Source organism: Stegodyphus dumicola, chromosome 11, assembly GCF_044657685.1.
Source record: "Stegodyphus dumicola isolate Sdum_Otavi_A_Nest chromosome 11, ASM4465768v1".
NCBI lineage: Eukaryota > Metazoa > Arthropoda > Arachnida > Araneae > Eresidae > Stegodyphus > Stegodyphus dumicola.
The window spans coordinates 74,236,715-74,253,031 of NC_140778.1; the positions used below are offsets into that span (position 1 = coordinate 74,236,715).

Below are 16,317 nucleotides of genomic sequence, written 5' to 3' on the forward strand. Positions count from 1 at the left end.
CCTCGTGGCTTACGACCTCCTTAGAAGACGTATTGGTATATTCTGACGCCGTTCGAATCCATTACTGACAATAAACTTACGACCTTACCAAAACATGGTCTAGTTAATATAATTCCTTCTGAAAGATCAGAGATTTTCAATAGCCGACATAAATCCTCATTCATCATTTAAGTGAATGGCAAATTTAGTATGGTGTTAAATCAAGGATATATCGTTATGGGTAGTAAATAAAGTGGCAAGGAGATTGTTGAAGACTTGCATTGCCAGGTTAGCAAAAATCTAAGAATAACCGTTCTTCTTTGAACACAAACTTCGGCTTGCTCTAAAAGTTTTCATTAAAAGAGCACAGAAACAGAAAAGAAATATTTTTAAAATGGTATATACACAAAACAGACAAGCTGGAATTTAGAATTAATGTTCGACTCACGGAGACGCAATATTGGAAAATCTATTCTCTACGCAGCCGTACGTCGACTGCCGTATGTTGTTCACGTCGCTACTAGATGGTGTTTGATAAAATTGGTCGGTTACATCCAATTTGCGTACTTTGTATAGTTTTAAAATTTCATCACATTATGACCCGAACATCACTCTGCACAGGCCTCTGAGTTGGGGAAGTTTAATTTGGATAACCCTGTAGATGGAACACAAGACGTGCTCAAGTTTGACGCTTTAGTTTCAGGAGCATCGTTTGAAATGGATAAAAGCTCCCTTGGTTTTTCACGTTTTGGAGTTTCCTTTTCTTTAAGGGACCACTGGACCTGAGGACTGAGTTTTATTGCAGCCTTGAACTTATTTCAAGGTTGCAATATGATACTTGCCGAAAAATTTGTCTCGTTTGTCGGGATCGGGAAATCAAACAGTGTTTGAGATCTGGTAGTCACTATGACATAGCGGCCCTCTCGCCTTAGGCATGAATTTACTTATATTTATACATACACAAACATTAACGGATGGGAAAAAATTTTAAAAGTGGCTTTCATGTAATATAACAAGATTTCGATACTAAACACAGTATAGGCACTATCAATGATTAAATACATCAATATTAATAACATCCCTCGCAGCTATGTATAGATTTCAGACCCTTTTACACTTTTACACAAGCATATAAATATAGGATAATTTTTATATCTCTTTTCTTTCATTACTAGGTTCAAATACGAGAGATGGATATAATTAAATGACTCTGATACTGAGGTTTGCGTCATTTAAATGTAAAGAATTGATTTTTGGCGCTGTGGATAATAGAAGTGATTTTAATTTAAGTAGAGAAGAGAATATTTGTATGATGTCGCGATATTGTGAGGGAAATTCGAAGGAACAGACTGATGAGTATTTAGGTAGATTTATAATACACCACTTCCTTAGTTAGTTTCAAAATAACCAAATTATACTTGCGGGTACGAAATATAAAATTTCTAAACGAACCAACTCAAGGTTTGAGATTATCCGACAAAGAAAATCATTAAAACTTGCGCAAAACATTCCGGCGGTCGAATAAATCTGGTGTAGTATAAAATGATAAATAAAGTGTTAACTTCCTTAGGAAATCAATCCATCATAAATTCACTTAAATACGAATTTAAGAGAAAAATCGCTGTTCCGTCATTCCTTTTGCTGTCCCCTCTTTCAAATTCTACACTCTTTTATGGTTTCGAGGATTTTGCATCAGTATAACTACACCCACAACTCTGAAAATTCGTTCTGTTTTGTAGATAGAAGGTCCCATATATTAATATTTGTTTACAAAATATAAGAGAATACGGAGAAACAGCAGTTACAAACGATGTTTACACGTTTTTAGAATATTTTCGAGGCCACTTAATTAAAGATTAAAATGTAAAGATTATTTTTTTAATTGTTTGATCTGATAGCATTTTATTCCGGACTATAGATATGCGTTTATATTATAATACATTTTAACACTGTCTTTTTTTGTAAGACTTTTGCCTAATTTTTAAGGAAGTCAAAACTAATAGTTAGACATATGAGCTTTCTTCGCATGCGCATTTCAAAACGGCAGCCTTGAAAGAACGAGTCTTTTCAATGAGTACAGAGTGCAATTTAAACACCGCAATTTTTTGCGTAATTTCTTTAAAAGTCGTCGCGATATCTTGACAGTTACCAGGAGTTTATCTAGTCCAAGGATTAAAATTTACAGAGTACCTTTTTAATAAAGTAAGTAGATAGGAGAATTACATAAACCCAACTAGCACAAGAACGTTCAGAGCAAGTGCTTCACAAACGTGTCGGGAACGTTCAAGCAGAACGTTCAAAATGCCGTCTACATGTTACAGTTCTAAGACGGGCAATAACACGTCAAATACTTGTGTTTGTAACACTTTCATGCAACGTGTCATTAACGTTCTAGTACAACGTTTTTGACACGTTTTACCTGAACGTTCTGAACCACGTCTATGTATTGAAGTTCAATAACGGACAGTAGTACGTCAAAAGTGGTACTACTATCACTTTTTTATAGCGTTCTATGAATGTTCTTCTAACGTTCTAACAGAACGTTCCTTTAACGTTCAGGCAGAACGTGGTGAATCACGTCAGTATGTTACAGTTCAATAACGGGTATTAGAACGTCAAAAAATGGTGTTACTAACAATTTTATAAAACGTCCCTTGAACGTTATATGGAAGCTCCGTTACCTTTTAACAGAACGTTCCTTCAACGTTCTAGCAGAACGTTTCTTTAACGTTCTAGCAGAACGTTTCTTTAACGTTCAGGCAAAACGTTCTGAATTACGTCTGTAAGATGTAGTTCATTAATGGACAATAGAACGTCAAAATGAGGTACTAGTAATAATTTTATATAACGTTCCTAGAACGTTCTTTGAAAGTTTCTATAACGTGCTAGCAGAACGTTCTCTTAACGTTTGGGCAGACGTTCTGACTGTCGTCTATAGATTAAAGGTTTATGACGAGCAATACCACGTCAAATACTTGTACTGTTAACACTTCTGTATAACATGCAAAGAACGTTCCGAATCACGTTTAACTAGAACGTTTTGAGTTACGTGTAACTAGAACGTTCTGAATCCGGTCTATATGTACAGACTCTGAAGGACAACAGTACATGAAATATTTGTGTTTGTAATACTTGCGTCTAATGCGAAACTTAGTTTCCAAATAGTGAATTCATACGATAATTTACATTTCTTTAACGGAAGAGAACACTGCAATTTTCTGGAAAAGACATTATCTGTTTGAAGAGTTGAGCCTAAAATGTTACATTTACAAATATATGTTATGCTTTATATGTGCATCAAAATTCAAATTTTATTATTTATTTCTATTCTCTTAGTTCATTACATACATGCCATTTATTAATGAAACTTTACACTTTTTCTCTACATTTACATGCAATTTTTCCAATGCAATATTATCTAGACCTTATATTCCCATAGAAGTTTTACACACCATTCTTATTAACTACATATAGAAACAAGATTTGTTACAGTTCTAATGATAGAAATGTATTTTAATTTTAATAAATTAACCAACAAATAAAGTTATTGTTCTTACTGGAAGGAAAAGGAATCAGACTGCAAATCACGATTTTTAATATATGGCCAGAATCATTGCAATTTTCAAAATTCTGAAACCTTATTCATGTGATCATATACACCAAACTATTTTAATGGGAGACTGTATTATATTCTGGACGAAATAATTATTTCTTATTAAATATAATCCTCGGTACTTTTTTTGCAGTAAATTAAAAACAAATTGTTTTCTTTCAACACTAATAAGCTCTGATATGCCAGTTTAATAACTGTACTTAAACTTTATATGAGACTACTGCTGTCTAGAGTTTTTGTCATTGCAGTAGACTGAAAGCATCAGGATGATGGGAATTTAAAGTGAATGCTTGGATATTTCTTGTCATTAAAATAAATTTAAAAGTTTGCATTTAAATGTATGCAAATTTTAAAAATAAATATTTTTTCTTGTGTTCTGTTTACAAGCAATTTAACTGTACTAAACAGTTCTCTGTTAAAATTACTTCTGCCCATGTAATTTTTTTATAAAGTTAGAAGGCGTATTTTGAAAGTTAATAAACAAATAAAATGACATATATCTTTCACAAATTCATTATTTTGCCATAAATTTGATTTATAAAATTAGTTCAGTGGATGGTCCAGTCAATGGATAAGGTTCTTAACAAGCAATTTTCAGTTAAAATATAATTATTGTCATAATTTAAAATTTGAAGCATTTATTGCAAAAGGTTTTAATTTAATTCAGCTACTAGGAATGCATTAAATTCCCAAAATCTATAAACTGATAGTTTTATATTATTTCATAAAATTTTAAAGCAAAATTAAAAGTATTAAAGGAAATGTAATGAAATTAATTTCCATATTGCATATTCATGTAATAAATTTCTCTTCTCGAATCAAACATTCAAATTCAATGAACTAATTATTTTCATATTCAGTAATACAATGTATAAGATACAATATTTGCTTAAGCTAAGTATCCTCTACCAATCCAAGTCTTCATGAAAGTTAGGAAACAAACTGAACAATTAATAACTTTAATTACAGTATTTTCGTACAAGCTAATACACAAATTTTTTATTCCATTGTTTACAAACTTCCTTCTGTTTCCTTTTTGTTTATGATACTTTTCTCTAAATGAAACACTTTTCAACCAGTCTTTTATAATATGTTCAATAATATTGCAAGGTACCTCTCTGGTGGCCCGATTTTCTTTGAAAGCACCTAAAAGAATAAAAAAAAAATATTTTTTAAACTAAATAATCAAGAAATAATAAATTTTCTCAAACTTTAATAAAAGCGATGCTGTTTCATCCTATGTGCTCGGTTTAATGTAAAATTATGTTATCTTGAAATAGTACTATTGAATAATGCTTCAATTTGAGATTTCGCCGTTAGAGTTGATTTTTAAAAAATCAAAATTTTAGATAAATTTCAATTTTTCAAAAATTAGATAAGTGCAAATTGAACTGTTATTTAGAAAACGAGAACTAAAAATATAATGGAATTAAGAAAAAGGATTTTTTAACAGATAGTTTTTGGTTAAAGATTTTGAAGTTTGCAATACAAATACCTCATTTTTTTGCATTCTCAGATAGCATTATCAACAATAAAAAAATGAAATTTGTTTCCTTGCCAGAAAAGAAACGAAAATGGTTATTTAAATCATGAAATGCTGGTCTAGTTAAAATATTTGAAAAGAATGAAATGGTCATAAAATTATGAAATATTACAAACAAAAAATGTCGAATTGTGTTTCTTTCAAGTAGCTATTTCCCCATTTAGTTTCTCTAGTGAACAAGGGTAACATGTGCTGCAAAAGATTTTCGATTCTAGAGATTCGTTTTTCCTATTTTCCTTTTATTTCGGCACTGCACTTAAAGGTTCATATGAGTTACAGTCATGGAGTAGAAAAAATTATTTCATTGAAGAGATGGCAACATATATGTTACGAACGAAAATAAGGAGCATGGATACTGTCACCTTGAAATGCTTATATTAAAATAAGAGAATACAGTGCAACTATGATAAAAATTTAAGTACATGTGCATATGCATGTAGAGATAAACGTTTTACATATATATATATATATATACTCTTTTAAAATAATTTTACTTTAATTAAACTTAGGAGATAATATAATCAATTAATCAATATTGTTTAGGAAATAAATTTATATATATATGTGTGTGTATGTATATACACACTATATATTTTAATACGAATGTTAAGGAAATTAAATAGAACTTTGACTCACAAGCAAAAATATCTTACAATGACTCCCTAAATATTTTAAAATTTATTATACATATAATAAGTATAAATATAAAATTGAGAAATTTGATTTGAAACATTATTTGCTATTTACATTTTGCATATATGAATACATTTCAGTAATCAGAATAATTTTTTATCCTAGTGTTTCATTCAAATTAAAATTTAATTTAATATGAGAGATTTACAATTAATTTAAAATCAAATTACAATGTAAATTCAATTTAATATTAGAGATTAGTGCATTGATTAGTTAGAATTGTGTCATTATATGTTGTTAAATGTGCTTTATTTGCATTAAATTTGCGCAGGTATCTAATTAAACGTGAAATAATCTTAACAAAAAGTGAAGTAGTATTTAGTCATGAAAATTTGTCAACGTAAATGGAGAAATGTGTAAGTGAGAAAAACGTTTAATATGTAATTCTATTCATTCCTACATATATGTATTTAGGAATTTTGGCACCCTTGTTTTAAATTGAATAAAGCATTTTACTATAGACTTTTCTTTTTTTAGAGCAATAGACTTCAGGAAAGCCGAGTAGCCAAATTTTGGGGCAACAATTACATCTATTAATATAACAGTAGTGCTAAAGCTATTTCATGATTCATTTAATGAGTGCTTATGATTTTAAACCTGTGATGGAGAACAACTACAAGAAGCGCAACATAATACTTACTCATTAGATTCTACTAAAATAGATCTGATCAGTTTTAACCACAAAAAACTTTTAATAAGCAATGCCATATATATTAATATATATATATATATATATATATATATATATATAAATTGAAAAGCTAACAAGTAATTTGACGTAAGACCTATTTGGTCTTAAAAATTTTTTTGCGCAAAATTCTGCAAAAATATGAAATAATAGGAAGAAATATTCTAGTGAGCTCGCTAAAAAGTTACCAGGAGCTGTGGCTCCATAAAATAGTTCAACGCAGTATTTTTTAAAATGTTAACATGGAAGTAATTTTTAAAAAAATATTAACATGGAAAGGTGAAAAAACAGCCTACACGCGAAATAAAACTGTTAGAATCAATGTTGGAAAACATGTGAATGCACTAAAAACTAATCTTATCGATGTGATATGTGAAAAGTTAACACATATAAAAAAACAGATCGACGGATATATATAAATCTATACATATGTATATAATTAATAAATATAAAGTAAAAAATCAATATGGGTTATCCTAGAAATGACAAACAAATTATAACACTTACTAAAATTAATTTTGTAAGAAGATTATTGGTCAAGAATTGTTTTTAGCACCAAACGTCGCCAACAAATTGCGCTTCAATTTTATATATCGTCAGTTATGTCAAAATGCTCTCGAAATGGTCGCCGTTTAAAGCAATCATTTTCGAGATTGAAATACAAAATTAACACGCTCTGTAATGTCACTATTTGAATTTAGTTAAATTCACTTGAAGAAAAATATACAATCCTTGAAAAAAATCATTGAAATTTTTTTGAATATGATTAGAATATGGTTAGAATATGATTTTTATGTATTTTGAAATCGCGATTTAGTCTCAAAGATCATGTTAAGTGAAATATTGGAAGTGAGGGTATTTTTTGATTTTAAAATTTTAATTTCCAAATGTACTTTTAAGCAATCGCTTTTGAACTTTCCTCTTCCTTGCATATATATATACATACAGAGAGACATGTGAATTCAAACAAATGGAGTTAATATAAACCTAAAATGATGAACTCTGTAACAATAAGTCACAAATCAAAAGAATGAATCAAAAACATGGAAAACAAAATTGGAGCAAAATGAAATCAATACATAAATAAAACAAAGTTCGCATGAAATTTAAAGAATTAAAAAATATCTTCGGTCTTTGTCAAAGAGCAGCCGAAAGAAAATGGAATTATAAACAGAGAAATCAAATTATATCTGGATGAATTGTACAAGTAATCAATAAGTCCTTTGAATTAAAAGACCAAAACCTTAATTCAAATTTAAAAATTTTCAAAAAATTTAAAACTGTTTAAAAATTATTTAATGATTATTTAAGGATACTCGAATATAACGAAGTGTACAAATGATATCTGCCTAAGGGAGGGAATGAATTCGTGGAGGAATTTCAAAGGAAAACTGGCTCGTATTCATGCTACTCATGGAAAAACCACGAAAACCAACTACGCAACAAAACCGTTCGTCTGGAATAGAAGCCAAGACGAACTCCCAGTCTTCGCTAGTGTTATACATTTAGCAACCGATGAGGCAAATTAAAATAATGATAAAAACTGCAAGTATCTGAAATCAGTATTTATCACGATATCACTTACCTTTTAGTTTTTAAAAATTAATAACTTGGAAAATAGGAATGACATAATGTACATGAAAAAAAAAAAAAAAAGACACATGCGGAATTCAAAACCACAGAGAAGGCAAAGCTGGCCAAATTTTGAAAATATGGACTTAGTAAACTTATGAAATTAAAAAAAAAGATTAATGAATTTAGATTGTGAAAAAATAGCTAATAAGCAAAGTTAATGCTGACGAATTAAACATAGCGCTAAGTGTCTCTGAAATGAACATTCTTGAAAAATAAAAGTAAATGACTGAATAGCCAGTTAATTTTTGACGTGATTCAAAATTAGTTACCCAATATATAAAAATATGAAAAAGTCAACACTTTTTTGAAAAGAGCAAATTTTGTTAATTTGAAAGTTAGAAACTTTTTATATAAAATGTACTATAAAAGTACTACTAAAGTACAAACTTTTTATAAAAAGAACTTGAAAAAGTACAGTGACATAAAGCACAAGCCACCAAGAAAAAGAAAACCGTAGAATTCAAAAATCTTATAATAGAAAAACATTCATAATGTGAAATTGTTAAAATGAAAAATTTCAAAATAAAATTTAACTTTGATAAAGGAAAAAATAATCAGCAAACAAAATTATTATAATGGAATTAAACATATAATTTCGATTTAATTATTAAAAAAAATAAAAACTGAAATAAATGATTAAAAACATCTTCTACTACTATAATTAATATAACTAAGTAAAGAAGCTTAAGAAAGTGTAGTAAAATTTAATTTACTACCGCATGAGGAAAAATTAAAAGGAATTTCTTTTTATTTAGCTATAATTTAATTTAGTAGAAGGTAATTCTGTTTTGTTTCTTTTTGTATTTAATTTATCATCCGAAGAATTAGTATTCTGATACATATACATGTATCAGAATGTTAATGGCCTCTTTCGCTTCTGTTTTGGTGTTTCAAAGTCTGAACCTGAATCTAAAATTCAATGTCTTTAAAGCCGTTTTTGGACTTAAATTCAACTGTAGCATAATTAGCTACAAAAATGCATACATTTTTCATTAGATACAGTCTCATCTTTCAACTCAACAGCATATTTATTGTTTAGAATCGTTAATCACTTTAACATTTCTTATAGAAAACTCAAATTTTATTATTGAAAATTATATTTTTATTCAGATTTGTAAATAAAATATATAGATAGGCGTTTTTTAATTAAATTTAAACACAGTGTTAACATTCTGGAGCCTGATTCATGACTTCACTCAATGGAATTGAATTTGACATTTATATGGATCCGCAGGCTAAAATCTCTCCTTCAGTCTTCCTTTGAGCATCCATTATTTTATATATGGGTAAGTTTTTAAAGAGGTTGTATTAAAATTCACAAACTAGCAAAGTATATTGAATATTAGAGTCTTACTATGAACCGTAATTAAGAATGTAGATATGATTTATTTCGGAGCGAAACTATTAAAACATAAGCTGATATAATATGAGCACAATTAATTAGAGAGAATAAGGATAAATAATATTTGTTTAGAAAAATTAAAGTATGCTTAATACATTTTCCTACGCATCAAAACATTTTTTTTAAAATTTCAGTGTTTCAATTCAGAAAACATATTATTTCAATTTTATTCTCTCGAAAAACTTCCTACCAATTAAATTAATATGGGAAAACAGACGTAAAAATCATTTGTAGAATACTTACAATATTCTCCCAGGATAACAATATAAAAATTCTCTCAGTATGTATCTGGTTCTCTGTGTTCCAGAATTGCTCTTTCCGTGTGACTTCTTTCTTTATACGAAGGCCAGTTACATGTCCCTTTTTATCATCTGACACTCATTTGCTTGGACGACAGCCACTTCATCGGTCATTAGCAAATGTACAACGCTAAATGCCATTTTCTGTGAATGTAATGAAATAAATCCGTAAATGTTCTGAGACTGAATGGAAGCAATCTTACTTTATATGTAGTTAATTATCAATATTAAAAAGCTTGTCTTATACGAACTCAAACTTCCTGACATTCTGGGAAAATTCCTCCCTGTCTTTCTGAATATATTTTGTATTTTCCATGGCAGTTTAAAATTTTCTAGGTGAGGGAAACTCTGTTAGTACACCTTATTAAAAACATAATGGATAACAAACATAATAATCCCTATATGCCACTAGCATATATATATACAGTTAACAGATTCCACTGATGTAGATTCTAAATTTATTGATAGTTCTGAAACTATAATGACACCTAAATTTAGAGAACTGAAAGGATGACTAAAATTCTTTTGTTTATTAAATCTGTAAAAAAACAATTTATTTTTCCGATGAATTTTCTAACAGATATTTGATTATTAGAACTGATTTGTCTATAAATAAACAACAATTATCACCAGTGTCAGCAGATATCTTAAATTCTGAGAGTTGAAACGATATATTTTGCTAATTTCACTTATTGATTCCTTTTCTTCGTCAAAACGTGTTTGTTAAGCATATCTGCGTGCAAGCTGCTGCAAAGGTTTTGAAAGAACACAAAGCATATTTTTCAGTTCCCCCAAAAAGTTCAAATGTTTTCAACAAAAAGTGTCAAGAGGCCCAAATACTTGAACATCATTTATTAAATGAATCAAAGATAGAACATTATACATTATTAAATAAATTATTAAATAAATATTTCCCATGTAATCGAATACTGTGTTTAAAAGCTCTAAAATCATTTTCTGCAAATGCATCATTAGAGAAAGGAATATCTGAAGGCTTTATTAAAATAAAAATTTCCACATGTAGTAAAAGAAAGTTGTTGTACATAGCAGATGGTAAAATTGAATTCATAACAACAGGCCTAGTGTATAAAAGAAATAAAGAAACTTTGTTGCCTTCCAACTCTGTATTTCTTAAAGTATTCTAGGTTTACGACTAAATTCGCTTGGTACGTAATGTCTTAGACCAATGTGAGATGAATATATTTCATTTACATCGCTCCAGTGCAGTTCCAGTGATTTATTGAAAGTTAAAATTTTTACTTATTTATTTGTTTATTTATTTATTGCCGCTTTAGCTGGAGAACTTAAACTGCTCTAAAATAGTTATCAAAAAGTTAAAAAAACTAGCCAAAATTTCAGTTTTCAACTCTAAATAATAAAAAATGTCTATTTCATTGCTTGTGTAAATATAAGATATCTAATTCTCTTAGTGTTTTAATTTTTCTTTACAATTTAATGAAAACAGTACGTGCATAAAATACCAGTGCTACATTTGAATAGTATAAAATTGTATTTCTAAAGCCATAAACACAATCGTATATGCATGCAGATCATAGTTTCCAGCCTTGGAAAATCTTAAAAGACGAGATTTCCTTTAAAGACGGGTTTGCTCTAGAAAAATGAAAGGTTTTTCACTCTGCGAGGTTATACCATTTCAAAGAAATTCCAAACTCGCTTTGATTCAGTTTATGATGCATGATGGTTCAGGTTACTATAGTACTTGTAATTCAATTTTGATGTAAGATGCATTAGCATTTTATTAGATAGTCTAAAATTTATGCTCTTTACTAATTTAATTTTTTTTTATTTCCTCGCTTTTTTATGCTGAGGAAATCTTCAGTAGTGAAGCAAAGCTTTTATTTATCAAAGTATTTTTAAATATACGATGCATGCGAAATTAATAATTAACATACATAACAACACTAGATAAAATTAGTAATATGCCAGGTACTAAAGTAAACAAAATTAAACACGAAAATTAACTAATTAAACATTGCCTAAATCTTCACATAAAAATCTACTGATGTCTACAGCAGATTAAAACAACTCAGATTAAACGAAATCCGATAAGAAAAATTTATTAAGGTCAATAAAATTAATAAAAAAATACAGTTTTGTGAAATAAAGTTTAACAAGAAAAATTATTATGAAAATCATTACAGGTGGACGAATACAATTCGCCTAATTAAAAATTTCATTATTTTGATAAATTTCGTTTTTTTGCTGGGAAAAATTTTCTCTAGTAAAGATTTAAATTTCGAGACTTTAATATCTCGAGATTTGGTAATTTACCTTGAGATGTGATGAAAAACTGGGACTGAGTTGAAAACTTGAGTTGGCAGCTATGATAAGTTTGAGATCAATATGATTATAGCATTTGGAAGATTTTAGACACATACAAAACAATTTTAGCAAACTTTCATTATTAAAAATACGATTAAAAATGTGAAAATATGCATACTTACACTTTTAGTAGAGCGGATAAAACAGAGACATCAATACTTCCCTTCGATCTGGAATAATTTTAGGGGTGTTCTTGATGACCTCAAACCCCGGTCTTTCGAATCGTTCTTCTTTAAGAATGACTGAGGTCAGAGTCAGCCGGACGTCAGTAATTTCAGGATTTGATTGGTTACATACGTTTTTTGGACCGCAGGGCATACTTTGAGGGAGAGTACTTTGAGAGAAAAAAAGTGATTTCGTCCTTGAGAGAAATAGTGCTGTGGGACAACATATGGAGAAGCGGAAAGAGCTCCACCCTAAAGTCTACTGTGTGCAGATTCATAAGTCAAGTGAGATGATAAAAAAGTAAACGTACAAAAAACATTTGTTTTGATTAATCCATCGACCAAAAATTAAAAATGTTTTACTAGGCACTTTACAATTTACAACACATTCACTGCAGAGACGTTTTGGCTTTTATAGTGTTTTTATACGGTAATAGTTTAATAGTTAATCAAAAACAGAGGTGTTAATTTTAAAATTTTTCATTAAGTCGAGAATTTAACTAGCAGCTTTCCTTGCAAGTGATGTAAGTTCCACACATTGCAAAAGTTACTTTAATTTCAAAATTTAATCAGATAATTATGGCAGAAAACCAACATATTTTCGTATTCTCGTCGACATCAACAAATGTTTTTATAATTTTAGAAAAATTATCATAGAAAAATCAACGTACCATGGCACGACTATGATGAAATATTTTATATCTGATAGTAAACAAAAGTTGGTTAAAAAGTATATTCGAATATTTTGAAATTTGTCCAATATATCTGGAAATTAAGCTGATCTTCATGATTGGAAGGTAGTAGGAAATTTAAATCTATTAACACAGAAGTATTAGAGTGTCCTTTTCCGAGTTTAATTTTATTTATTTATTTATTGGGCATGTTCGTGTGTGTTTTTGAATTCTGCATCTGAATGCTTCGCGAGAAAGCATCCTTTTTCTTAGCTTTCTTTTTAAATGCATTGTGAAATATTAAAAAGCATACATCTTTATTTATTACATCATAATGATATTTAAAGAAACATTAGTATTTCAAAGAATCCATAAATGCACATACGTATTTGATTTATATATATTAAACTATTCTTAAGAGACATTTATGAATATCATACTTAAACATATAAAAAAAGATACCCTTCATGAACATACACTGTCCATGTGACACGTTTTAATGTGCTCTACTACGTAAACTTTTATACTTTGTTGTTGTTGTCGTGTCCATATTACATGGAACAATGGTTGCCAGAGCTTATTCCGAAGAGAGGTTGGACTTCTATTTTCCACCCCAAATTTTGAGAGAGAGCATCCCGGGGATATCCCACTCCTCTCCCCTTCCACCAATCCCCACGAAATGACTTTCGGGTCGCCGCATATTTAGAGTGCCGCCATGCCGCACTGACACTATACATTTACAAACGTTCATGTCTTCTCCGAGATTCGAACCCGGGACCTTCAGTGTGGTAGTAGGCTTCCCTAACCACTATACCGTCTATGAGACACTTTTATACTGTCTTTACATGTAATGGAAACTGTTAATACCGGTAATTGACGTGCGATTATACGGATAAAAGGTGTAACAGATAGGCATAATTCAGAACGTTCTTGTAAAACGTTACTGACACCACCGTGAATAACGCCTGCTTTACATTTTCGGAACATGATCCTGTTATTTGTGTCATTGGTTACTATTTTTGAGTCGATTATATAAGTAACAGAATAGCAGGATCAGTTACGGTATCGTAGCATCATTAGGTTAAATCGATCCAGGAAACATGAAACACGTGAGGAAAAGAAGTCTTATATACTTTCTCTTTTAAGGGTGACTAGGTATGAGGTGGCTCAGTCGAAAAATCCTGGTAGTGACGAATTGTTGTCTACCATCTTTTATTTCGGGCGCCCCTTGTAAAGCTTTTTAGAACTCACGAAACAAGAAATCCGCAGTACTCTCACCAGGATTCGAATTCCGAATCCTCCGAATACGTATTAGCGTGCTTGCAGTTACACTACGATGGTATGCGGAAAGAAGGGTGAAAAAATCTTATAATGTAAACAGAATAGCAGGAAAAACTGTTCTCCACAATTAGGTAAAACATATCGTATCGTTAGGGTCGGTTTAAGTAATTTTGGTAGTCTTCGCAAGCTGGATCATAGGGCCCCTTAACGGGGTTTCTCTTTTAAATTGCAATTTCTATAGTATGTTTAGATTATCACCTAATTTATTATCCTTCACCCTATTATTCTGAAATTAAAAATTGAAGTTACTTATGAAATATATTTTGTGCATCAACAATTTTCAAAATTACGTTGTTTTCCATAGCCAAATAGAATAGAAGCATAGTAAAAGAACTCTTCAAATTCGGCACTTTCTTCCTGCAAATTGCGATTTCTAATTGCAAATCTTTCTGCTGAATTATTTTATTAACTTTATTGCAATGAAAATAACTATTAGACCAGATCGTAAGAGATAAATAAAATCTAAACACTGCAATTTATTTAACTAGATGTCTCACAGAAACATATGGAATTTCTTTTAAAATTTTCCTTAAAATATTTTAAAACATATATTATATTTTTAAGTTCTTACCAGTTCTAAAGAAGCATTTATAAGACGGAAGTTTTCTCGAGTGTTTTGCTGGCTAGGAAAGAGAAGTGAGAGTCCCTCGGAGTGTTCTCCATCAAAACTGCGACGAAACTTTTCCCTTTCTCACGGCAGAAGATCGGTCGCACTCACAGCAAAGTTCTCGGTAATGGAATGGCTAAATAACTGATGAAGACTGGCCATTCCTAAGAATGTATTAAGTTATGAATGCCCGGAATTTGAGACTACAGCTTTCAGTTCTCATTTCTCAACTAGTTTCGCAGATTGTTTTCAGCGTGAATTGTACATGACTATCAGAATTTTTCGCGCTACATAGATGCAGAAAATAAAATTAAAAATCCCTGCCTTTTACGAATAAATAAAAAATGCAATTCATTCCTGCTATGAGCATAACAAGATATAACGAGTTTCTGTGTTTTCCTGAAAAATTCATGCATGTGTCCGACTATGTTTTACCTTCCATGTTTTCCATCATCATATATGACTCTACACGGCAATCTGCAAGGTATCCAAAGATCAGGTAATAAATAAAATTGTAATTCAGCGAACATTTTTCCATGATACGTTACAGTTTCAAAATATCGAAATAATGCTAACAAAAGTAGAACGCCCATCATCACTCTTAAAATCACATTCAACTTTTTTTGACGTTAATTACGTCTAGCGTGCAATATAGAACAAACGAATAATATTTTTTAAACATTATTTCCATAACATTGTGCAATTTTTACTTTGAATTTTATTTTCAATTGAATTATTTGGTTTACTTTTCATATACCGTTGATACTCAAAGACATTTTCTAAGGATGCGAAATGACGTTATAACGATCATTAGATTCATATAACTATGAAAATAATAAATTTCCCTGTTAATAAAAAGTTTTTATGCTTATACACATCATTTAAATGCACCGTATGTCATTTAAGTTAAAATTTTTATGGCCATGTATAATTTAAATGGTACAGAATGCCTTCAGTTTAAACTCATATTAGCTATTAAGTTGGATATTGCAGGATCCGATTGCAATTTTTATGAAAATCTCATAATTTTTTATTACAAAAGAAGATATACAAATGTTTAACAGCTTTCGAATGCTGTTATATGCATGCAGACGTATTGTATACAGCAATTTAAAATACTGTAGTCGCAAAAGGATTTTTTGAGTGTATTTGAAATTTTATATGTGCACGTTTATTAAAAATATAAAATCTTTATAGATTTTATTACACTGCACCATTTAAGTTAAGTTTTTCTTCTCTTTTCTTTCTTTCTTTTTTTTGGGGGGGGGCGATAATTTTATGTGGATATTTTAACAATAATTATTCTTAAAATATTTTATGGTAAATTTTAATTAATTCT

General features: G+C 29.7%; 1 long non-coding RNA gene across 1 annotated transcript; it reads right to left on the reverse strand.

Annotated features, from left to right (window-relative positions):
- Positions 1-4,521: 4,521 nt before the first annotated feature.
- On the reverse strand, positions 4,522-12,569 carry LOC146994111 (uncharacterized). Its single transcript, XR_015043843.1, has 3 exons — positions 12,318-12,569; positions 9,797-9,996; positions 4,522-4,738 (listed from the first exon to the last, which is right to left on the reverse strand). It is a non-coding gene; the product is annotated as an uncharacterized LOC146994111 (long non-coding RNA).
- Positions 12,570-16,317: the final 3,748 nt, after the last annotated feature.